The sequence below is a fragment of the Delphinus delphis genome, chromosome 1 (assembly GCF_949987515.2).
Source record: "Delphinus delphis chromosome 1, mDelDel1.2, whole genome shotgun sequence".
Classification (NCBI taxonomy): domain Eukaryota; kingdom Metazoa; phylum Chordata; class Mammalia; order Artiodactyla; family Delphinidae; genus Delphinus; species Delphinus delphis.
The window spans coordinates 160,998,540-161,022,041 of NC_082683.1; the positions used below are offsets into that span (position 1 = coordinate 160,998,540).

The following is a 23,502-nucleotide window of genomic DNA, read 5'->3' on the forward strand; positions in this document are numbered from 1 at the left end:
TTTCAGGGTGCACTGACTCGCACCCTCTCAGCCTCCGCTGCTTGGCAGTGTTGTTGATTTTTCTCCTCTTGCCTCCTGTGTCAGGAGTAGGGGCAGCCGGAAGTGGTCTTGAGTGTTAATGGAATTGCTACCAGTTTGAGGGCCTGCTGGAGGGTTTGGTCTCCACTGGGAAGCAGGGTAGATGACATCTGCTTAAGAATGTATTTATTTTTGTTCTTCTGCCTAATGATGTATATGGGACTTTACAGCGCGTGAAATAAGCATCCTTGATCTTAGCGTCAGTGAGTCATAAATGAAAAGACATGGTTGTTTCTCCCTCGGTATAATGAAGTATAATATTTGCAAAATCTCCTTTGGTGAAATTGTACAAACAATCTATCATAAAGAACGACTTGTTTTCTGTGTGGGCTTAGAGGAGTTTCGGAAAAAGAGCAGAGGAGTGTCCCTTGAGCCCGGCCCGGGCGGTGGAGATAGTCTCCTGAACGTAGATGGTCACGGGCTTTTCCCCGTGGCCCGTTAGAATATTCCAACACATTGTAGTGGTCATTTGATTGGGTCCAAGACCAAAGATAGAGCTGAATCACATGATGGTTTGGTTCAGAATACTTTTCTGGTTTGGTACTTTTTGAAAATCTAGGTTTATTTCTGGTTTGAACTTGTTCAATAGAGTTAAGAAAGAAAAAAAAACTCTCTTGTTACGTTCCTCGTTCAAATTAAAATTTTATATTTGCACTTGGTTTGAGGTTGAATAAATCAAACGTATTATGGCTATTGGTGAGAAGTTCATTTTGATTCAAGTCACTTCTCCAGATAGCATCACTGTTATAAAACTCATTTCCCATGAACTTGCATTCTTCCAGGATGGTGTGTGTGTTGACCTCATTTCTTAAATATTCTGGATAATGAGAGTTACTATACTTGCATTAGTACTTTGCAATGAACTAGAAGTAATGAAATACTTAACATTAAAACCAGCAGAGGTTTTGCTAAATGCAGAGACTTGGTTTTCTTGGGACCGGGCGGAGGGTTTTATCTACTGTTTGCAACTAGCTAACTTTCAGGGAAGGGTGAACTAACTCTTTATTCCTACGGCCCACAAACATTTATTGTGTGCTGACTGCATCCAAGTTGTGCTGACAGGTAGGGATCTGTATATTAGTGAAGCTTAGTTCCTACCCTCTAGGAATTTTCAGTTCAATCGAGGAGGCAAATGACAGTACCTAACATCTGTCATGCGTTTATTTATTTCATTTTTTTGTTTTGTTTTGTCTTTTGGTTTTTATGGCCATGCCACGCAACATGTGGGAACTTAGTCCCCTGACCAGGGATCGAACCCGTGCTCCCTGCAGTGGAAGCTCGGAGTCTTAACCACTGGACCGCCAGGGAAGTCCCTATTACGCATTTATTATGTGGTGGGCATTGAATGAGGAGTTAAGTGACCTGCCTAAAATCACAGTAGTAGAAGAGTCAGAGTATGAATCCAGACATTCTTATTCTAGAATAAGTTTTCTCAACTTTGGCACTATTGACATTTTGGGCCAGATATATATATATAGTTTGGGGGACTGTTCTGTGCACTGTAGGGTGTTTAACAGTATCCCTGACCAATAGCACTCCCTCAGGTTGTGTCAACCCAAAATATCTTCAGCCATTGCCAGATGTCCCCCGAGGGGCCAATCACCTCTGGTTGAGCCACTGCTCTAGAGCTTGTCCTAGTAACCATGGCTCTATATTGCCTACCCAGGTAATAAGTGCTTAGCACAGTATCCATGTGTTTAGAACGATAAGTCCATGCAGAGTCCTGTCGGAAGCAGAGGACAGATGCCACTCTATCTGGGGGTCATTGGGAAGAGAAGTCTCCAAGATAGTGCTGTTTGAGTTCAATTTTGGAGGAATTCACTTAGGTGGAGAAAGGGGAAGGATATTCGTAGTAGAAGGACCCACAGGCACAAAAGCATGAAAGCGTGAGAAGACAAGGCGGGTTTAAGGGATGACCGTTCACTCTAGACCCTTCACTTCCCTCTCTTGATGTTGTCTTGTTTCCTTAGCATCAGGCTGTGTTCACAGCAGCCGTATAATTCTTACTTTCAATCAAAGGTGTTGTATCAGTCAGGATGAGCTAGGTTTTGTTGCATAACAACCTCGCAGTCAGCGGTGTAAAACATCAAACGTTTGTTTCTTGCTCATGCCTCCTGCCTGATCTGGGTCAGCTGTGGGCTCTACTGCTTGTCGTCTTCACTCTGTGACCCAGGCTGGTGGTGCAGCCACTGTCTGGAACACTGCTGGGCACCAGGGCAGAGGGAACGAGAATGTGGCATATCCCATCCTGGCTCGAAAAACTTCAGCCCAGAAGTAGCATCTATCACTTCTGCTCATATTTAATTGGCCGAGCGAGTCTCATGTCCTCAACTTTAAGGCGACAGGGGATTCGAGTCCTACCACGTGCCCGGGGAAAGAACCGGAAGTGTGCTGGAGACAGCACTCACGTCTACCACAGGTGTCAAAGGTCTTCACCTGGGATGCGCGACCACGGACACCTCATCCTCTCTTTGAGGGCCTCCTAGCTTGGCTTTCAGTGATGGCCTATTGCCAAAGCCAGTGTGAAATCGCTGAGCAAAAAGAGAAAATTAAACTATTAAGATTCCAAAAAATTTTAATACTCTGAATAAGCCAGAGAGGTCCTTGTGGGTTAGGACCAAGTCACAGGCCCTCATTTTAGAGTTTGGACGTTGGGGGTGGGAGTGGGAGGAAGGAGTGGAGAAAATAAGACCTGGATGCCGTAGGTTGTTTTATGGAAGTGGGTGTAGTTGTTCAGGACACTGGTAGTTATCTCAACACCCACCCAGGAGGCTTTCCCTGGCTGGTCCTGTAGTAAGTAGAACAGCTTTCAAGCCCGAGCCAAGTAGCAAGATGGTGTCCTTTGTGGACTGTAAATTTATGGGGCTGTTCTGAGACAGAAGGAAGCCCTGGACGAGAGCAGGAGCCACCGAGAGCATTTGGGATGATTTTAGAAAGTCTCAACCGTTGCCTTATAAATAACCCAGGAGCATTTTCCTTGCTGGAAACTCGCTCAGACCGCGCCTCTGTCCCAGGCCCTGGGGTGAGGAGATAGAGACAGAGGCTGGCTGCAGTGGATCTAAAATGGGAAAAAACCGGAAACCTGTGGGGAGGATGCAGTCCTTGTCACCCCTAGGCAGAGGGGGCACAGAGGTCTTAGAAAAATAGAAATAAAGATAGCAATCGTTGGCCACTTCCCTCCCCAATGAAGTGCTCTCTCCAAACCTGGTTTCCACTCTGTTTCCAAACTGTTTCTCCCCGTGGTGTGTAGGGAGACAGGGCAAGTGAGGTGGACAGAAATGGGGAGGGCGGGGGCGACACACAGGCATCGACCCACAGGGAGACAGGATGAGTCACAATCTGGGAACTTGGAGGTAGGGACTCCAGGCACCAGAAGAGCTGAGAACAGCAAGCTAGGTCCAGAGTCTCCTTACCTCTGGGGTCTTGCTGGAGCGTGTGTGAGTGTGAGCGTGAGTGTGAGTGTGTGTGCACGCGTGTGTGCAGCTGTAGGGACGCGTGGGCTGCCTGTACCCAAGGGAGGGCTGCGATGCCAGGTGTGCAGTGGGGTAGCGTTCCTGACCGTCCTGCGGTTTGCTGACAGCTGCCTAACCTGGGTTGCACGGGCTTCCTCCCTCTGCTGTCGGATACCCCAGGGTGCTCCGTGATGCACGGTGGCTCCCTTCCATTTTTCACACCCCCAGCCTGTCCTGTGCTTTCTCCCTCTGAGAGCATCAAAGCCGATGGTGCCCCTCAGCAGGTTATGCAGGACCAGACGGGAACAGACAGGTGGGCCTGTGGGGTGCAGGGCCAGGGCCAGGCCAGCTCCCCCTCCGCCCAGGCCAGGCCTCCCCAGTCAGGACCAGCGTCCCTTCAACACCTTTTTCTCGGCTGTAAAGTGGGCATGCTGCAGGTAGCCGAGCAGGAGCTGTTTGCAAGTGCACGGGCTCTGGGGACCTGTTTGGGCAGAGGAGGCCTGTAGCCCAGCTGCCTTTGCCGTCTTTCTCAGTTGCCCACTTAGTGTGGGGAAGCTGTGAACTCTTGCTAACCCTTCACTCATCCTCGGATTGGCACTGTGCCCACAGAGATCAAGAGTGCAGGGGACCCAGACTGCTGTGGCCCCCACAAGGGCCCAACCCCTCCCAGCAGGGCTCCGAGAAGGGCTGCTTCCTGGTGAGCCCTACCCACCCCTGGGGAGGTGGAAGGTGGTTAAACCTGTCCTTCCCCGCTCTGAGGTCTCCGGAAGACACAGGTGCTATATATAAAACTCAGCGATTATCTCACTCTTGCTAAGTTTCCACCCTGGCTTGGCTCACTGTAGCCACCGCAGGGAGATTTCCTGAAGCCCTCCTCCCAGTCCCAGGGGCTGGGGGACTCTCCCCGCGAGGGCATTGCAGGGTTTGCTTGGGAGGAGAGTGGAAGGGAACGAAGGGCGTCTAGAAGAATGATTAACCTCACGCTCAAGCTCCTGCTAACTGACTTGGGGCCCCACATGGCTCCAGCCTGCTGTGAAACCCCTCTTTCTCGCCCTTCACGTGGGGCCTTGGGGCCAGGGACCGGCGTGGTGTGTGAGGGATGCTAAGTACTGGCAGACACCCCAGCAGTTCAGCTCAAACCTGGAAGAGACAACGGACTCCTGAGCTATTTCTGTTGTCGCCTCCATGACAAGGGAGAGGAGGTCCGGAAGGGCAGGTTTCCACTGAAGCTTCGGTGACTCGAAATTCCCCTGCGTGGTTTTTCTTTCTGGGGCGTTGCTGGCATATGCTGGGTAGGACCCGTCTCATAGTTTGGGACTGCCAGCACACTGCTGGCCATCTAGTATTTTCCACCACTGGGCAGTATTTGCCAGTAGTAACTCCCCTGTCCACTGTGCACCCCCCCTTCCAGACACCCCCTGGGGCCAGGCCACATACTGTGTCTGGTTAGGAACCACTGCAAGGAATTAGTTACTTGGGCAGCATCTCAGAAGGACACCAGTCACAGCCAAAGGATTTTGGAGAGGTGGGGAGGAGACAGGGGTGGGATATTAGGCAAACACCTTGCTAGCTTGAGCCGGCTATGGGCCTCATATATATATTTTTTGGTTTTGGTCATTTATTTATTTTTTAACATCTTTATTGGAGTATAATTGCTTTACAATGTTGTGTTAGTTTCCGCTGTATAACAAAGTGAATCAGCTATACATATACATATATCCCCATATCCCCTCCCTCTTGCATCTCCCTCCCACCCTCCCTATCCCACCCCTCTAGGTGGTCACAAAGCACCGCGCTGATCTCCCTGTGCTATGCGGCTGCTTCCCACTAGCTATCTATTTTACATTTTCATTCCATCTTCTCTGAATCAGCACTGTTACCTCAGGGCCGGCTTCATGGGTGCGTGAGCGGTGCAGTCACACAGGGCCCCGTGGTCCCTGCAAAGTCCCCACCCTTGGGCTTAATGCTCTGCAGTCACCATCCTGAAATTCTTAATAATTCTGTCTTTGAGTTGTGTTTTGTAAATGAAGTCCTGTGAGACAATGGAGCCTGGGTCCCCTGGGCTGGGGCACCACCTGCCTCCTTTCCCCACCCCCCAGCAATTGCTGACGTCGCAGCAGGGGTCTGGGGGAGGGGTCGGGGAGGGCCAGGGTCTATGCCACTGGTGTCGCAAGGTGGGGCGTGGTGGCCATCCCCACCCCAGGCTGGCAACGCCGCAAAGCGACAACTTATTGGGTCGAGCCTCACTCTCCCTCCCCATCCAGGTACCAAGAGTGTCCCACACGGAGGTTGTGATCCTTTGGGTGCTCCCATCCTGGGGCAGGCGAGCCTGTGGGGAGAGGAGACCTCTCTGCCCCTGACCTGGCGGCTGGTGGGAGGGGACCCAGCAGCCCCCTTGAGTGGCCAGAGTCATGGGGTGAGACGCCTGGGTCCCGTGAGGGTCTGCATTAGCCCAGAGATGTTAAACAGCAGAGAATCAACACTACCTCCGGTAGAGAGAGAGACACTGTGGAAGAAAGAAAAAAAGTTTTATATTTTACTACCTTTCCTGGCCCTTTTCCCTGCATTTTGAACAACAGGTGCTACTGTTTTCACTTTGCCCTGGGCCCTGCAAATTATATAGCATTCTTACCTGCCATTTCTGTTTAGCTCTCCTTCCCGTTTCTGGAAGGAAAAAAGACAAGTAATTAAAAGGGATCACTGTGAATGTAGGAGATTCCATGTGTTTTCTCCCTCTGTCCTTCTGAAGGTCATGGTCACCAGCCTCAAGCTTTTCTAACAATACCTGTTGGCACAGCAGCTTCTACAGGAAGCAGCAAACGGGGAAGAGAAGAGAGAGGGGAGGGGAAGGGAGATCTGTCTGTCGCTGGAACGTGGCTGGAGTTTTCAATCAGTCAGTCAGATCTTCCTTAGTCGGTGAGCTGTTTCTTCACAGGCTCTTACTGTGTGCCAGTTCTGGGCCAGTACTGGCCTGGGCAGGACACTGGAGGGATACCAGACAGGAACCATAAAGCCAGGTTCCAGGAAATGAGGCTCCCCTCTCATCGGCAAGCTGTATTAAGGGATTGTTTGTGAGCAGGTGTAGATAGTGTCGCACCAAGCAAATTACACACACCTCGTGCTCGGCCTGGGGGACTGTGCTGTAAGACATGGCCTGCTGGAGAGAGACCATGCGGCCGACGTGACCACAGATGAGGTGAGTCTATAGACAGTGTACCGGCGCTGCCCAGAGGCAGGGGAGTCATATTCAGACAGGGCAGGCTCAGGGAAGTTTCTGCTTCATCAGTGAAGCTCTTCTGGGGGAAGTTGGAGGTCAGGAGCCTCTGTGTTTCTCCAGGTCCTCTACCGCCTGCTGCATAGCTGCCAGACCTCCCAGGACCATAGCAACGCCTGCCCCATCCCTGCATTTGAAGCTCAGCCGCTTCTTGTCTGTTACTATATCATGCTCATCAGACCTTCCTAGACTCATCGGAGACCTCGTGAGGCCAGACGCAGGCCATCCTCCTACCCATGGGCCAGACACACCCAGGGCAGCCCAGATGACGACCGGGGGTCAGGGGGGCCATCTCCATGTCCAGTGTGCAGACGAAGGCCTTTGTTCCTAATCTGATGCCTGGAAGAGGGGGGAGAGCTGGAGCAGAGGCATGGAAGCCTCACATATGGGATATACTTATACTAAAAAGTTACCGTTCTTTATCTGACTCAAACTTAGCTGGATGTCCTGTACTTTTCCTGGCAGCCCTACTCCAGAGGGCAGTTTTGTCCTAGGCTTTGTGAAATGTGTGAATCCAGAAATGAGCGTTGGAGGCCAGGAGGCCTCTGGAGGTCCCCTCTTAAGGGGCCAGACGTCTGGGGCTCTGCTGCCCAGTGCTGTCACCTGCTTACTGTGCCACCTGGAGTTGTCCTTAGGCCTCTTTTGTAAGATGGGGATAGAAAAGCCAGTGTCTTCTCTTCTTCCACCTCCCCTGACCTCTCTCCCGGGATGGGCTACAATGAGGCCTCCTGGCAGAATCCGCAGGGCCCGGGGCTTCGAGGGGGCTGCACAGGCTCCCTGCCTCATTAGTTAAGATGCTCTCGCTGCAAGTATCAGAAAACTGCAATTCTGCGGGCTTGAACAGTAAGGAAAATACAACGTTTCACCTTAATTAATTAGCTCCAGCATAGGCAGCTGCAGTGCTGGGTAATTCACTAGAGCAGCAGAGTCACTCATGTCCTTTGCATCGATCTGCTCCGTCCCCACAGCACGGTGATGCCCCTCTTCTCTGGGTGGCAGGACGGCTGGTGCAGGTCCAAGTGTCCTGTGTGGAGGGAAAAGGGGGATGACTCTTCCTTGTGTCTGAGGCATCTTTCTCAGAAGATGGCTGGCAGATAGCCCCGTCTCGCTGAACAGAATGTGTCACAAGCTTGTGCCCAAGTCCGCCTGTGGCCTGGAAGTGACTTAAAACCATTAGTACGTGTTTACTCCTGGAAAGCTTCACCCAGCACACGTTTTGCTGGGTTCCTTCAGGGCGGATGTAGACACCCAAACAATATCAGGTCCCTTGCTCTGTTCCCTGCCTCATCCTGCAAAGCGTTTGAGGCAGTGTTGATTATTTCCTTTGTTCTTTTTTATTTTTAACATAAACATTAGGGAGAAAGACTCTTAACGATAACCATGATCAAACGAGTGATTTCACTCATTCTGAGTGTACTTCGATAAGCTGCATGGTTTTGTTTTACATACGTGTAATCTGATTGTAGTATTGATAGTTTTATCTTTCGATTTTATCATTTTAATGTCATCTCACATTTTCATTTTCATGAATTGACATGGGGTCATCTGCTTGTCATTTTAAGTGAATATAATAGTGATAGCACCTAACTTTTATCAAGTACTTACTGTAGAGCAGGCACTGTTCTAAGTGTTTTCTATGGATTATTTTACTTAATCCTCATAGCAGCCTATTTTCAGATGAGGAAACTGAGGCACACAGTATCTAGAAAGGTACTGCAGCCTGATTCCTGAGTCTCAGCTTTGAACCGCTATGTAATTTACACGGTCATGCCTTTACTGTAGCAGCAATGAGCATTTTCGTAAAAATTACCCTCTGTCTACTCCCTTTAGTAACTAATTTGGAAAATGTTCCTCTTAGTGGTATTGTCGGTCAGAGCCCAAGAACATATGGCTGTGTCATCTTTCCACCTTACCCTCTGGAAAAACTGAACCAATTCAGGGTCATCTGCAAGGTCTAAATGCTCTGGCTTCCCTGTCACCAGTGGGTTTTCTTTCTAGTTTGGTATTGTCTAATTGTCCCTTAAAATTTTTTTTCCCCTAAAATTTTAATTTGTAATTCTTTAGTTAAAGTGAGACCCTACATGTTTCCTTGTGATGATGCCTTTAATTATGCAAACTGGCTGCTTGTCCCCATTGAGCAACCATGTAATTGAATTGCGGTATTAATGGCCCGTGTTGATAGCATTTTTCTATAGTAAGTGATCAGTATATTATTTACAAATGTCTTTCTATTCTGTGGTTTTCTCTGAAAAGCATACTTTATTTTGCAACAGTGTTTCATTCCGATTTATTCTAATCTATCTCTTTTTTTTCCCCCGTGTGAAACTGTTCTTAATTGTCCTGGTCTGGAAATAGGGACCATGTGGTACTTGAGGGCAATGATTTTTACTGATTTTTCTTATGCAACCAACCTTGGTGATGGGTCCTTGGAGGACTGAACTGTGTCTCACCCTGTTTTTTGAAAACCCCCTTTTGAACTCCCAGGAGGCATTTTGGTGGAGAGCTGGTGCCTGGGTGCTGGCTAGCTGGCGGCTGGCCATATCCAGCCATCCCCAGCCCCTGGGCCATCTGTACACTGTGGCAACCGAGTGGCGACCGACACACCCAGGCCCAGAAAGCCAGACAGAGTGGCGGCTGGAGACTTCACGGAATCCTTGTAATTAGAAAGGGAAAGAGCCTGTTAGCGCATGCGGTGTCCTCCCCTCCCACAGGCCCAACCAGCTTTAGAAGGTGGCTTGTAATTTGCTCTGTCACCTGGAGCACTCAGTTGAGTTTCTGGGTCTTTGAAGTCCAGGAGTTGGACTAAACCGGTGGTTTTTAACCCCTTTTTGCGTCTTGTGCTTTTGGAAAGTGGTTGAAAGCAGTGCACCCTTTCCCTGGAAAAATGCACATTTCAAAAACCATTTTGCATGCTCTTTCAGGACGTGTGCAGCTAGAAGCCCATCTCAACTTCATTCCACAGTCTGCAGGTTTAGAACCCAAAGACTTGTTGATCTCTGAGGTCCCTTTTTAGCTCAGAAAGTCCAAGTTCCAGAAAGTTTCCGGTCAAGGAACCTGGGATTAGAAGTGGGCAAAGGAGAGCCTCTTGTATGTACTTGGAGGAAGCAACTGTCCAGCCCGAAGTGTTTTACTATCTGGTTTGTTTGTTTGTTTGTTTTGTGTTTGTTATTTTCCAGGGTTGAGTTCAACTTTGTGATACCATGTTCTTTTATCTTATTCTTTCAAAATTTTGTAGTGCCTCTGAAACTATTGAAATCTTTTAGGGTTTTGGGGGTGGAGATGGGTTCCGAATGCTTTTTGACATTCCTGTCACAGGAAGGGGGAGGGGAACATCTGCCCAGATGTTCCTGGCAACTCCCAGCAGCTATTAGCCTTTGCCTGCTGACCCTTCGCCTTTAGCAGCTTGGGACATGAGAGAACGGGCTGGTTGCATTGATGTTTTTGTGAGCAGATGGGTCCTTGGGAGTTGGAAGAGGGGGAGGAAAATTTCTTCGGGTTCATCAGAGTGCTTTCCCAGCACCTCTGGGCCTGCTTGGTTAAGAGGCTTTGCTTCAGTTCCCAGGGACTTTTCTAATTCCTCAAATGACCTGCCTGAGAGGGAGCTGAAAGGAATGACTCGGGTCTCAGAGATCTGTTCTCAGGGGTCAGGAGAAAAGTCCTAGTGTAATTTGGTGTTAGCTGGAGGGGAGATGCCCACAGTCACCAGCTGGGCCTCCAACTGTCCAGGCCAGCCCAGCCTCCTGCAATGGGACGGAGACAGTCACAGATACAAGTCTTTCTGGTTGGAGGTTGAAGGTATGTGTGCATACGTGCGCACACAGCTGCTTCTCAACATTTGGATTCGACCCAGGAAATTGACAGGACTTGGGGCAGGAGGGAGAGAATCAGAATCTTCAACCCCGATTTTATGTTTCTGGGATCTCTTCCCTCCCACTGGCCGTCAGAATGTTTACGTAAAATGTGGGGCAAGTGATAAAGGAATCAGCCCCTAAATATTTTACAAAATTTTAGGATGATTTTGCTGTGTGGGAGAGTGGCCTGAGTGTGGGGAACCTATGGACCTGGTTCTACCATAGTTACTGGTACTTTTTTTGTTTCCTGCGTATTCTGGAACTCACCTCTGAACATTTAGCACTTTTAACCAAGCAGGAGCAATGCTGTGATTCTTCTAAAAAGCACACACACGATTTTGCCGGTAGTTCTCCCTTCCAGTTCTAAGTTTTGAGGAGTTTTTTCACAGTGCAAGAGAGCCTACAACTTTAAGAAAGTTCATTCCAGCACAAGATTTCAAATGAAGCTGAAATTGTGTGAAGTCACAGTTTTTCCCGTATCAGCTGAGGAGGCGAAAGCCTCTTACTCCTAGACTGGGCACTGCATTGTTGAACGTCCATCACTTACTGTTTAAGTAGCCAGTGATCCCTGAAAAAAGCCTTCCTGTAAAGTTGCCAAAATGATGCACTGCTTTGTTTCAAGCCACTGTAAACTCTCTTTCCCCGTGTCATTTTTATCTCCAGTGCTTTGGTCAAGGTCTTTTTCTGTTTGTTTCTGCAGAGTGAGAAAATGTTGCATTCCCCAAGAAAATCTCCCAGAAAGACAGTTTTCATTGTTGCCTGCTCAGTTCCGTTCTTCATAGTGACCCAGGAAAGAAACTAGCTGGGTTTTTCTCCAGTCTCATACATTTTCATCAGCACACACCAGTTTTATACAGGAAATTCTCACAACTTTGACCAGTTATGTTGGCTGTTGTGGGGTGGGTGTGTGGCTAGCCTGGATCATATAACAATTTTTAAAAAGATAAGTCATTTTTATTACTTTCTTAGTCATGTACAATTACATCGGGGACCTAATTTTGTAACAGTTAATAATTTGTAAATGATATTTTATGGCATGCTAAATAGATTTTTCTTAAGTGCTTGTACTGTTAATGTTTATTCTGCTCTAAACTTATTTTAGCAGCCCCCTTTTTTCACACATATTGAATTCAGCCTAAGACTGAATTATCCCAGGTTCTCTGGGCTGTGAATAAATAGTATTAGAGCCTGACCCTCTCAGTGTTTGAGGTCTAGGGAAATACAAGCTTAAGTCTGTCGGTTTCGTTTGCGGAACTGGTTAGTACCCTTCGCAACCGGTCAGTACCCTTCGCAAGCTGTCCGTGGCGTTGGGCACAGTGTTTTCTGAATAAATGAAGGGTTTTGTTTCTTTGTGGGTTTGGGGGTATCAGCCCTTACACAAAAGTTAACCAACAGTGAGACCAGAAGTTGTTGCTCCTGGGGTGTGAGAGGGATGGGGAAGACATAAGAGCCGGTAAGTTCGGTAATTCAGTGTGGGCTGAATTCAACATACTTGGCGGTATGAAAAACGGGGACTGCTCAACTAATGAGTCATATAAATAGTAACAGTACAAACACTTTAGAAAAACCTGTTTAGCGTGCCATAAAATACCAATTACAAGTTATTGCTAACTCAGTAAATTAGGTCAGCAGACCTAGATTGTCCCTTTCGGTTCTCACAAAATCCCTACAAAAGAGCTATTCTACCCATTTTACAAATGCGGAAACCGAGACTTCGATAAATCCTCCCAAGACCACGGAGCTGGCAGATAGCGGCACTGAGATTCCTTCCCAAACGGTGCAGTGGCGGACCCCAGACTTTCCCACCGCCAGGGCACCAAGCAAACGCCCAGGAGAGCCTGTTAGGTCCCCTTAACCCGGCTGCGGGCAGAAGCGCGGACCCGCCCCTGCCGTCACGTGACCGCCGCGGGCGCGCGCCCCGCCGCCGAGCATGCCGGGAGACGGTGGCCCCTTCCAGGCCGCGGGCTTCCGCGAGTGGGCGGCGGGCGGCGCGCCCCGGAGGAGCGCGCGCTCGGTGGTTGGGGCCGGGCGCGAGGAGGAGCCGCAGGGCGGCCAAGCCCCTCCGAGTGCCGGCTCTCTTCCGACCTCCCTGGCAGGGCGAACCAGAGCGGAGGGCGGAAGGCCCGGCGCTCCGTCGCTTAATTGTAAACAGCTCGAGTGGGAAATGAAGTCAGGCTTGGCCCCCTGGGTCCCTGGTGCAGGCTTCGCTGGTTTCAAGGGAAGCTCAGACCTTCACACCCAGGGGCGCTGCCCCTCGCTTTTTCTCATGCTTAGACGATAGGACTTTGTGTGCAATCTCATTTTTCTAGAGATGTCTGCACCTCTTTTCCCCTTCACCTACTCAGACATTCCCGTGTTTCTTCATAATCACTTTCTCCTACTTAAACATACACACTTAGCCCTTGGCAAGCGAAGTGGAATCTTGGGTCCTTGTCAGACCTCAATGTTTAAGCTGCTGAAACGCAGGGCATATTTGGTTTAGATATTTTACTGTTGTGAAAATAAACCACCTCCTGCAGTCTCACCAGCTCAGATTTTTCCTCGTTAGGGTCAATGTAGATTATCTACTGGAGGAAAAAATGTTTAATTAGAAAGGAATGAAATTATTCTAACTCCTGGTTCCTTGAGACTGGGGGGAGCTAAGGCAAGGAGCAGTTACACAGATGAGTACAAAACATACCAGGGACTAAAGAAACCCCTGTTGAAATGCAACGTCTGTTGGCTCCTGGTGATGGACTCGCCTTAACTTTGCTTTCTGGCTCACAGCACGTGGCCCCAGGTTCCCTGGCTCTGGGTTTCCCTGTTCTTACTCCGCTCGAGTCTTAGAGAGTTCTAGACCGATGAAGTGGGAAGGTGCCCTGTTAATGGGTCTGCATTACCACCTGCCCAGTAAAGAGACTGAGCAGTTGTTCCATGGGTTTCTTAGAGCCAAATGATGGGAATTAAATCTATGCTCTTATCTATGTGTAAGTGTAGTCGCTGCCTCAGCTCTTCTCTCTCTAGGCATAGTGCCTGTTGTTTCCTGCCTTTTTAACAGAGATACAGTGAGGCCCCAGGAAGATGACAGGCAGCACGGCAGAAGGTAACTCGTGGTACCTCACTGTCATGAGATAGAGGGGGAGTCTCAAGTTGATCTTTCTGTTAGGGAACTAGTTGCCCTGCTCAACAAATACCTGGTGCAGTTTTCTTGTCTCTTTCTGTTCTCTGGTATTTTCTCTGGCCTTAGGCAAGCATTTCCTGCTTTTTCTGATCCTCTCAGTGTGTGTGCAGGGGTGTTAGAGGAGGAAGGAGGAGGAAGATTTCTGATAAGGGAGCAGCTGGTGAGCAGGAAATGGCTATTTGGTACTGGGTGTTCTGCAGAAGTAGGGAGCGTCTATGGTGCTGATGCTGTGAGGTCAGTGAGAAGCATTCAGTTCATGACCAGGAGCCTTCTCATCACAAGCGGGTACGTTAGTGAGGGTGTCTGAAGTGTGCTCATTTCAGGCCCAGTCAGCAGTGGGCGGAATCCCCACCTCTTCTACTCCCTGCCGTGCTGACAGTTCACTGAGCAGGTCTCCCATGTTTCCGTGGCGCTTAAAAGATGAGGTCCTTAGAGGAGATGGGGAAAGTCAAGTTTTCGAAGTAGGGCTCTTGTTAGAAGACGTTAGTGTCCTCAGAGCCTTACAGGAATTCTCCTGTTGGGATTGTACTTTCTGTTCTGTAGAAATGGTACTTCCAAAAGCAGGAAGTTCCCGGCTAATATAGCAGCGAGCCTCACCTGGAGCTCACACTGACCCTGCATGGCTGGCTTCTGATCAGAGTGCCAAGAGTATCTGAAACTCTTGGAAGTGTGTTCACACGAAGAATGGAAGGCACTGCGTACTGCCGTGCAATGCCCTGTGCGATCTGAAATCCAGAGTCCAAGGGAAAGCTCAAATGATGACAAACCTAGGTCCAGAGAAAGACACAGACCTTTACGAGACAGTGAATTTCTTCTGAGGTCCACAGCATCTCTTTTTATATTCTCTTGCTAGACTTCTGTTTGGGCTTCCGTTCCCGTCTTGCTCTGTGCTGAGCAGGTGGTGGTTAGCAGTCAGGCAGTGTAGCCTGTGGGAAGAAGAAGCAGGCTCTGTAGTCAGAGGCTGAGTTTCAATCCCAGCCTGGACAGTCACTGGTTTCATCTTAGGCAAGATATTTACCTTCTGTGAAAATACTTCCTGCATTGGGCTTATGTGGGGAGTGAGTGATGTAAGTCTCCATGGTGCATACGTGGTAAATGGTACTAATTGTTTTTGTTTTACATTGATGAGGCCGTGCTACACTGGGCACTGCGGAGACTATCTGAGTGAGGACTGTTCTCAGAAAGCTGACGGTAAAGATGATAATAGTTAACTACTGTGGGTTTACTATGGGCCAGGCGTTGTTCTCGGCGTTTTCAGTCTCTTGGCTTATTTAATCCTCATGATGGCCCTGGGAGGTAAGGCTGTTAATATATCTGTTTTGCAGATGATGAAACTGAGACACAGGTTAAGTAACTTCCCAAGTCTCAGAGAAAGTTCTAGTATGTGAAAATAGGCAGCCTGGCTCTGGGGTCTGGGCTCTGAACCACTCTGCTCTCCCCTGCCTCTCAGTATAGGCTGTTAGACTAGGGAACCAGTGTGGTCAGCAGCCAGTGGGTGCCTGGTGGTGCTGAGACCCTCAGAGATCATCCTCCAGGCATCCTGCCCTTGAACCTTTCCTTACTCTGTCCCAGTGCCACTGTGACTGGGAGGCCGCCTACTCAGCTTTCCTACTAAACAAATGGCCCACTGAATGCTTCCCTTTTGGCTGAGACCTTTCCCTCTCTCTTGGCCTGATAGACCCTTATTATCAATGTGTTAGAAAGTCAAGCCTGTTCTTTATGGAAGATGGTTGGGGGGAGAGGAGGCCACGGGGGGAGAGGAGGCCACAGGGCCATGGAGAGTTCAAGAAACCCGAGGGAAACTTAAAGCATTGTTCCTTGGCCATCAGCTGCTCCCTGGGTCCTCCCCAGCAGTTTGTTGGAGTTTCCAGATGACCCTGGTTTGATATGAGTTTTCCAGCTCTTTCTTGAGCTGCCAGGCTTCAATCTTCTTCATTTTAAGCAAGTAAGTGCAGCAGGTTGGAGAGGCCTGAGCTGTGACCAGCATAGCAGAGCGAGTGGTGCCCAGGGCTCTTCCTGGAGCTCATCAGCAGATCTGTGAGTGCTGAGTCAGCAGCAGGGGAGGAGAAGCCAGGTGCAGGGCTGCACTCGAGCTCAGTGGCCTGGCGGGGAGAGGGTTGCCCCATCCAGGATGCAGCCTTCCAGAACCTCCTGCAGATGATGCCTCTCCTCTGCCTGATGCTCTGGCCTCAGTCAGCAGCTCCCGAGCTTCGGGATCAGCCACGTGCAGGAGGAGTCTGTCTTTTCTGTTTGTCTCCAGCTGCTGGAGTTATGGAGTTATGACCCATTCAAACGTGAGTGAACACTACCTGTCCCCGAGCCTCTGTCTTTCCAGGTGTGGTTTGGTTGGGCCCTGCTCTGAGCTTGGGGAGAGGCAAAATGAAGTGAAAAGACACGCACTTTCCAGCCTTATGATTCTGAAAGGCGCTCCTCCTCTAATTAGCTCAGAGCGTCCACATTCTCAGTTAAGCGAGGTTTCTCGTCACCCATGCATTCAGCATCCCGAGCCCTGCCCCTCTGCCCTGAGGCCAGCCGTGTGCAGTCCAGAAATGAGCTGTAACCGCTGCTTTAGAAGCCTTAAGGAGTCAGTGACCTTTCTCATCTTTCACATCAACAGAGATTTCCTGAACATCCACGCCATGCCAGACACCATGCTAGGTGCTGCAGAAGCAGAAAGTCAACAGATCTTCTGCCCTTAGGAAACTGTCCAGTATGAGTGATTCCTCTTGGCCCCTTGACAGTCACATCCATGACATTTAGGGAACAGAAAACAAGGTTTGAACGGGTTGGGCAGAGAAACCCAAAGCTGCCCTTCAGCCTGTGGTGCTGTCCTGCCGCGGGACAGTGCCACACCATCTGTCTGGAGGGGGCAGTGTGACACATGTGCCTCTGGGCCTGGTAGCTTTGACCAGCACTGTCCCAAGAGGCTGTTTGCTCCTCTCTGGGGCCCTTTGTGTTGCTGGCTGTCCTTGCCCACTCTGACAGGGCCCTTCCCTGGAATGATCTCTGAGGAGCTGCTTCAGCCTTCATGCACGTGGAAAGGCACTTTTGGGGGATAACGTGTAGAAGAGGACCGGCCACATCACCAAATTCTGCCCTCCTTTTAGGGTTCGGCTTTGGAAGTTACTTTTCCCTTTGAGGGCTTGGCTTGGGAAAGGAAGGCTCGAGAGCCCGTTGCCCCTCAGTCCTAACCCCTCAGGCCCTCACCCACCTCTGTGTGGTCTCCCAGGAGACACCACCAATCCTAGCTAAGGGCCCTGGCCTGGGGCGTGGCTGGGGCCCAATGTGCCAGGCGAGGCCGGAGACCCGTGGCCTCGCTGGGGCAGCCCTTGCTGGGAGAGCTCAGGGTTCTGGGCAAAGATGCTGAGAGTTCTGTCTCTCTCACTCATGCCACCCGGAGCGGGGTGCCGGCGTCTTCCCCTGTAATCACCCACCCTCCAGCCCCGGCAGTTGTGCTGAGAAGTGACTGAGCCCTGATTAGAGTGCTGGGAACCACGTGCAGCCCGTCTTCATGTGAGATGTGCTCCATTTCAGCTTCCCCCTCAGCGTGGAAGTGGCTAGATGTCAACTGCAGAGTTGGAGAACCGGAGCAAAGGGATCCCGGACCCGATGTCCGAGCAGGGAGGGTGCCAAGAAGAGGAACCGGTGCCTTCACTGGCTCGTGCCAGAGCTCTGTCTCCTGTGCTCGCTCATCTCCAAGGCGGGGATTCTGTTTCTCGTGTTCGCTGTACTGTGTGTTCGTGATCTTTTCAGATTTGCTTACTGGTGGAGAAAAGGGAAAGAAAGTTCACCTCTGTTGAATATTCGCCAAACACTGCACCGTGCCCTTAAATGCGTTAATCCTTCATCACACCCCACAGTGATTATTTCCGCCATCTCTCAGCCAAAGAAACAGATGCAGAAAGGTTAACCACCTTGCGACAGGCACGTAGCCTGAATCAGTGGATTTCCTCCTGGACCTACCAACTTGTAGTCGACGCTTGCCCATGTTTTCTGGTTCAGTGAACTATATGGTTATTATTCTCAGATGATTACCACTCCAAATTCAAGCGAACCAGTTTGTTTAGTGGTTCCTGGTATGGTTTGTTCCCAAGAAGCCTGGATGAATGAACGTCAGGGTGTGTCCTCTTTTTAATTAGGGACACTCCACCTGTCCTTATGTAGGAAGCTGGCGTCCCTGAGTGTGATCCGTGCTGGGGATGTTTCCTGGGAGTGGGGAAGGGTTGTGCCGAGCTTCCTGCAATCCCTACGGGGGACTCAAGCCTAAGGGGGAGGCTGGGACCGTGTCACCTCTGCAGTGTCTCAGCTCTGAGATTCTGTGACCTTACTAAGTGTGATGAAGCGCTTAGAAACTATTCAGAGCCCTCACTGGATGTCAAGGCGTTGCGTGTTGTTTTTCTCACTGCAAATGCCAGCAGTGACTTCTCCGGAGAAAATCGGTCATCTTAGTGGTCACTTTGTCTCTGAAGGGACCCTGAGAAACAGGAGCAGCTAATGCTCCAACTGGAAGACGATGTCCTCAGGAAACGGAGGAGAAGGTGCAGGGCCTGGCCCACCACCGTTTCCTCTCTCAGCTGTGGCCTCGTCAGAGGTGGGAGCTGGCATTTGGGGTAGTAGAATAAGGTTACTATCTACCTGCCAGGGTTGTCCATTACATCTAATTCTAGGTACCAGGAGCACTTTTTGTGGGCCAACCTAATTCTCATTTAATCCCATAGCAAAACTATGAGCAAAACTATTATCCCCATTTCACAGATAAGGCAACTGAGGCTTAGAGAGATTAAATAATTGGACCAAATCATACAGCTAGTAATTGGTAAAGCCAGGATTTTAACCAATTATATTGAATTCCAAAGACTCTCAGGTAGGGCATTAGTGAGTGGGTAGTGGGCGAAGCTGGGTGTCCTAGGTGAGGGGCAGGCAGGAGCTGGAGGGACGAGGGAAAATGAAAGTGGGAATGACAGTTGGAGGGCTGGGGAGGAGGCCTGGGGACCATGAGTCTTTTCCCCTGCTCCGCCTTTTTCTCTTTTCTTCTTGGTCCTGGGCCTAGGGCCCTTCTGCCCTCTCCCTGCCCGCATCCTCCTGCAATGCCCCCGCACTGGGGGTTCCATTGGTGGTGTGGGCCTTGCCATATTTTCTCCATTGCCCTCCTCCACTTCTAGCCATTTCCCCCACCTCCCTTCCTTCTTGCTGTCTGTCTGCCAGTTTTACGGCACGCCGGACTCCTCGGAAGGGCAGGGTGAGGATGGGGTGGAGGCAAGTTCTCCAGGGGCAGCGGGGGCTCTGCAGTGTCTCAGGGTCCTCTGCCATGGGTGGGGAGGGGAGACAGGACCACGGGGCGGTGCTGGGGCAGCGGAGCTGGACTGAAGGGCGGGAGACACCTGCACTTCACGAGCTCGGCCCCCGCCCCTGGTCTGCCGCATATAACTGCTGTTAAACCGGCATCAGCCTTACTGCACAATGGGTATTTTTAACACCAAAATACGGACTCCATTCTCTTTTATTATTGATTTTGGCCTAACATTTCACTCAAGGTAATTCTGACTCCTGTGAATTTCTGTGATTTATCCTATTCACTGTCCCGCCCAACTTTTTGCAAGGGTAGGAAGAATAAGGAGACTTGAATGCAAATACAGCCCTGGCAACTTTTTAACTCTGGACCTAGAGACATTTTTTGTCTGTCACAACTACAAGGGAGGGGGTGCTACTGGTATTTTATGGGTAGAGGTCATGAACGCTGCTCAACAACCTACACGCACAGCAGAACAAAGAATTACTCCATCTGAACTGTCAGTATGGTAGAGGTTGAGAAACCCTGATGACTGAGTCTGAGTTTCTTCAGCTGCAAAATGAGTGTCCTGATCCCAGTCTCCCTCACTTGGGAGGCTCAAATGAGATAAGATACGTGAAAGTACTTGATAAAACTGTGATATGCAATATGGGCGTCCAGTTCATCTGGTCAGTTATGATGGAAGGCATTCCAGACCAGTTAGTCCTGCTGTATTCACCAGTTATAAAAAGTCATTGATATCAGTGAAAAGGTCGTCTAGGGTTAGACTCAGGAAAGAACACTGTGGGGTCCTAACAGAAGCATCCCTGAAGGTTCTTAAAGGTCTGTTGTCAATAGTCCCCAGGATGTAGTTCAAACAGCTTCAAAACTATTCAACCACGCTCTCGTGCAGATTTTATTTCTCTGCTTCTTCATGCAACTTGGTGAGATATAAACACATTCTCTGTGGCATTCTTCCTGGTTTTGTAGCCTGCATCCAAAGAAGAAATGAGAGTGGTTTGTTGAGATTTTTTTCTTACTGAATGCATTAGACTGTTAGCAATGTCTACTTTTCTCTGTTTGTTCACAAATCACTTGTTCTATAATCCAGCCCTTTGTTTGCCAGTTGGCAGCTTCCAGAATCCAGGTTGGCAGAACATTAGGCAAATACATATTGACCTGTCTGTAGTCCTCTGAGCCTTCTCATACTCTCTGTGCTATCTTAAGGGTTACTGGTAGCGGTTCTGTGAACACGCAGTGGAGTTCTTTTGGGCTGTCCCTGAAGACAAGTATAGTAAGCAAAGTGCGCTGGGAGATCCCCTGTGGCTGGGGCCCTTGGATAACTTGAGTTCTCTTAAAAGAACCACATGAGGCTTTGTGGGGAAATTGGGGTCATCCAGGAAAGGGGAATAAGATACACATCAGCCCCCGACGTAGCCCTTCCGTCTGACCCATGGCGTCAGCACGTGATGTGAACTCAGAATGGGAGGACTGCCTGCTATGGACATAGAAAGTGGTTCTAAAGTCTAGAAATTAAGTTCTTAAAACCATGACTCTTAGACAAGCGTTTCCCTAATCTCTGTGTGTAAAGAGGTTCTCAGCATTGCTTGATGGTATTCGGTTTAGACCAGCCAGGAGAAGGCAGGAGAGGTGGAAGGGGGTGATGGAGGGCCCTGACTCCTTCCGGAAGCCCGAGGCAAACTTAGCTCAGTGTCTTCCGCGCTCTGCTTTTGGGCTCCTGGGCCTCCCATTCCACGCAGTAACTTTAATCCAGCTTCTGGAAAAGCTCTGTGCTGTCTGCTCCCAGCAGTTGACCAGAAGGTCTGTTGTAACGGTGTGGCCTTGAAGGGCTCTTTGGTCCTCGGACAAAAGCAGAACTGGACCGAAATGCCTGCTTTGTTCCCTGACCAGCGAGCTCTGTTCCAGTCGGGTCCGAAGTAGCCGGGCCAGGAGACCAAAGCCGTGGACTTAGGGCCAGATGTTGAGATTTTATTGTCTGCTGGTTGTTGGTACGTGTTAGGAAAAGAGGAGGAGGAGAAATGAGAGACAGCGTTCGCATTGGCAAAAATACTTCCACAAGGTGCTGTTGCATGGTGAGTTGGCCTGTCTCTTTCGTTCTTTCCATCTCTTAAGAAGTTGGCGTGTTCCTCAAACTTCAGTATTTATATTCTGGACATTAATAGTTATGCAGGTGGAGCTAAGTCTCTGGAACACCATATGCCCTCCAGCTCTTTCTTTGGGGTTCAGCCGGGTGGTGGTGTGATGTGACTTTTCCTTAAAGCGGTGGCTCAGAACTAGCCAGCGTGGCCCAGACCCCCAGGCTCTCTAGAGGCCAAGTTCAGCCTCAGCTCCTTTGGGGCCGGGTAGAGTGGAGATCGGCCCTGGTTTCTGTGGAGGATTTCAGGGCTGCAGAATGAGGGTGCTTTCTTTAGAAGCTTACCCCTTTAAAAATAAGTTCCAGTTTCCTATTTATTTGAAGAGGCTTTTGGACTTGGGTTTTTGAAACCTCTTCCCGCCATTTCACGTGACTTGGGACACAGCAGCTGGGAAGATGTTCTTTTAACTCAAATGGAAAGTTGGACTGGGCTGGGGCCTACAGAAAACTTGGGAAAGCTTAGAATACAGACAAGTGAGATTTAAAAAAATATATAAAAGGCATTGTGAGAGGCAGCTGAGCGTAATGGAAAGAGTGTAAACTGCGGAGTCAGATGACTTGGAGTTGAATTCTAGCCCTTCTTTTTGGGCAGATTGCTGAATTTCTTCTCCTTCATTAAACTGGACAACTATACGGTTGTGAAGGCTCATGAAAAATTAAGGTCTAGCATCGTGCTCATAGTAGGCCCTTGATAAATACTGACCCCACCCCCCCATCTCCCCACCCCAGGCCTTTTATCCTTGTTTTCCCAGAGCTGTTATGTTTCATTACTGGCCCTTCATAAGTCACCGTGTGGACTCCAGCCGGTACCTGGGAGCCCAGGACAAAGAGTAGCCGCTATGGACTCTGGGTGGGTCGTGGTTGGGCCTCCCGGGACCCACTGCAACTTGCCTTGGGGATTAGGGCTGATACAATCTAGAGCTGCTCCCAGAGCTCTTCTGTGTTTATTTTTAGTTTGGGGTCATTTAAAATTGAACTCATCACGTACAAAGACTCCATGGGGAGAGATGGAAGCAACACAGAAGAAATATTTGGAAGCAGAGTACACAGCTGTTGAGGTGACAGGACAGACTTCTGGGCATTACAACATTATTATTTATCAGGGAAAGTTGAAATTGGTCAGAGAACAAAGTTTTCCATAACACATCAGTCTTAGTACCAGAAGTCTCTTTTTATTGTTCCTGCATCAAAATTATTTGCTGTGCTCTGTATTGGGCCAACCACACGAGCCAAAATACTGTTTTGCAAATTGGGAGGGGGCATGTGTCCGTGAATTCTAGGTCCTCCGTTTCCTCCTGTTGATTCAGGCTCGAGCTAAGGCATTTATATACATTTGGGGGCTTTTTCTGGGGCTCATTCTAGAACGTCTGCTTACTGTGTGTGCAGTGGCATTCGGCCCCTGCCTGCTGCTGACACTGGAAGCCTTACGGCCTGAGGTTGGGAAGAGAATAGAAGAAACTGATCTTATGAATGTGTCTGTGGTTAATTTGAGGAAAAGAATATGCATCTTACTCCCAAGGAGAATAAACAAATTTTTTTTTAAGTGTGGAAAATTTACTTTTTAAAAAAAGAAAATTGAAGTATAGCTGATTTACAATGTTGTGTTAGATTCCGGTATACAGCACAGTGATTCAGATATATATATATCCTTTTCTTGGCTATTGTAAATAGTGCTGCTATGAACATTGGTGTGCATGTATCTTTTCGAATTAGAGTTTTCTCCGGATATATGCCCAGGAGTGGGATTGCTGGATCATATGGTAACTCTATTTTTAGTTTTTTGAGGAACTTCCATACTGTTTGCCATAGAGACTGCATCAGTTTACATTACCACCAAAAGTGTAGGAGGGTTCCCTTTTCTCCACATCCTCTCCAGCATAAAATTTACCATTTTAACCGTTTTTAAGTGTGCATTTCTGTGGCACTAAGTACATTCACATTGTTGTGTAACCAACACCAGAGCCTTCCATCTCCAGAACCTTTTCACCTTCCCGAACTGAAACTCCATACCCATTAAACACTAACTCCCCATCCCTCCCTCCCAGCCCCCGGCAGCCACCATCCCACTTTCTGTCTCTAGGAATTGGACCACTCTAGGTCCCTCATATCAGTGGAGACATGTAGTATTTGTCTTTTTGTGACTGACTTATTTCACTTAGCATAATATCTTCAAGGTTCATCCACGAGTCAGAATTTCCTTCCTGTTCAGGGCTGAATAACATTCCATTGTGAGTGTAGCGCACGTTTCGTTCATGCATTCATC

At 49.2% G+C, this 23,502-nt stretch overlaps 1 protein-coding gene and 1 long non-coding RNA gene across 3 annotated transcripts in view; one reads left to right on the top strand and one right to left on the bottom strand.

Moving 5' to 3' along the window:
- The window catches only part of ITPKB (inositol-trisphosphate 3-kinase B), a 96,760-nt gene that overhangs the window by 19,708 nt on the left and 53,550 nt on the right, over positions 1 to 23,502 (top strand). The window lies entirely within an intron of this gene.
- LOC132424782 (uncharacterized) lies at positions 5,877 to 6,673 on the bottom strand. Its single transcript, XR_009519268.1, has 3 exons — positions 6,316 to 6,673; positions 6,163 to 6,194; positions 5,877 to 6,036 (listed from the first exon to the last, which is right to left on the bottom strand). It is a non-coding gene; the product is annotated as an uncharacterized lncRNA (long non-coding RNA).